The sequence below is a fragment of the Arvicola amphibius genome, chromosome 3 (genome assembly GCF_903992535.2).
Source record: "Arvicola amphibius chromosome 3, mArvAmp1.2, whole genome shotgun sequence".
Taxonomy (NCBI): Eukaryota; Metazoa; Chordata; class Mammalia; order Rodentia; family Cricetidae; genus Arvicola; species Arvicola amphibius.
In genome coordinates, this window is record NC_052049.1 from 177,043,841 (window position 1) to 177,045,782 (window position 1,942).

Genomic DNA, 1,942 nt, shown 5'->3' on the forward strand with positions numbered 1-1,942 from the left:
CCCTTCCTCTGAACATGGCCTGGAAGACTGGTTGTCAGTCATCTGGCCTTACCTCACAGAGTACCTCCCAAACACTGTTCTCAGCAGTGTGAATAGATCTTCAGCCCTCTCTCAGAGGCATACCCTTCCCTGCTTGCTACCAAGAGTTAATTGTTACAGTTTGAGGGTGAGCATTGTGGGAGCCATCTCTTGGGCACCTTTGGAAATGCACTTTTTTCTTTTCTTTTTTAATGAATCAAGGGGCTGAAGGGATGATTTTGCTGGAGTTTGCTTCCCACACACGTTGGGCGGCTCACAACCTCCTGTAACTACAGCTCCAGGGGATCCAGTGTCCTCATCTAGCCTGCTACGGTACACAAGCACACAAGATTAAAACAGGCTGGAGAGATGGCTCGGTGCTTAAGAGCACTGACTGCTCTTCTGGAGGACCTGGGTTCAATTCCCAGCACCCACATGTGGGAGCTCACACCTGTCTGTAACTCCAGTTCCAGAGGCTCTGACTCCTTCACACCAATGCACATAAAATGAATATAAATAAATTGTTTTTAAAAAGATTAAAACATAATCGTTTTAGAAGTGAATCAAGTTTATACCAGTTAGAATAGATGCTATTTTTAAAAGATGAGGGCTGGGGAGATGGCTCAGTAAGTGAAGGCCTATAAGATTGAGGACCCAAGTTCGGATCCCCAGTTTACATGTCCAGCTAGACACGAAGGGGTGGTATTTATGACATTATGAACACAGATGATTCTCTTCTCATGAGCATGTTTATCATAGACAGGGACAAGGCTGACCAATGTGACCTCTTAGCCAGTGTCACAGGGAATGCTATGACATAAGTTTCCTATGACTTGACAGCATCACACAGGAGCAAAAGCTAGATTGGAAAGCTTGCCTGGTAAACAGTAGGCCCTGGTGTTACCTTGGTATCAGATCTGGTTTCCCTGGCAACCGGGTCCACTTAATGAGTGGCTCCAGGCAGCAGACACGAATTTATCCATAGCAACAGCACAAAGGAAGTCCTCAGCAAAGAGTATTTCATTTTGTTCTATGAACACAGATCTCTGGGTTATTTAAAAAAAAAAAAATCAGAGTGCTGAAGGAGGCCTGGGGGTCTTTATTCCTGCCTCTGTGTGCCCTAATAATAACCACTTATAGTATCTTCTTACATTAGCTTTTTTTTTTGGCTTCACATATATATCTGTATATTGTGAATTATATTTTAAATTAAAAAATAGGATTTTTTTTAACATTTACTAGGGTTATTTACCGTGCATGGGTCTGCACATGTAGGGGTCAGAGGACAACTTGTGGAAGTCGTTTCTCTCCTTTCGTCATGTGGGTGCCAGGGATTAAACTCAAGTTGTTAGGCTTGACAACTAGCACCTTTAGCCGCTAAGCCATCCTGCCAGCCTGCCCTGCTGCGTTTAGTTCATCAGCTCTGTCCAGTTGCCTGTTCTGATCATTCAGTATCTCAGTATCCATTTCTTCCTCCTTTTTACAGACTCATTTTTCTAGCCATGCCATTGAATTTTCTTCCTATTAGTTACTTTCACAGATTTAGATTTCATTCTGAAATGCTTATTTTTTTAATTCTATCCATTTTCATCAGTGTGTCTTGTGTTTCCTCATATCCTTGCCTCCTCGATCTCTTCCCCCCACTCCTGCTTTTTAGTTTCTGTGAACTCCGGGTTTAAAATTTTTGTTTATTTATTTTCATGGATATGGGTATTTTGCCTGCATGTAAGTCTGGGCACCATGTGTTTCTGGTATTCACAGAAGCCAAAAGAGGGCATCAGATCCCCCGGAACTGTAGCTACAGATGGTTGTGAGCCATCGTGTTGGTGCTGGGAATCAAACCCAGGTCCTTGGGAAGAGCAGCCGGTGCTTTTTTAATGCTGAGCCGTCTCTCCAGCCCTTTCTTTTTATTTTCTAACTATTT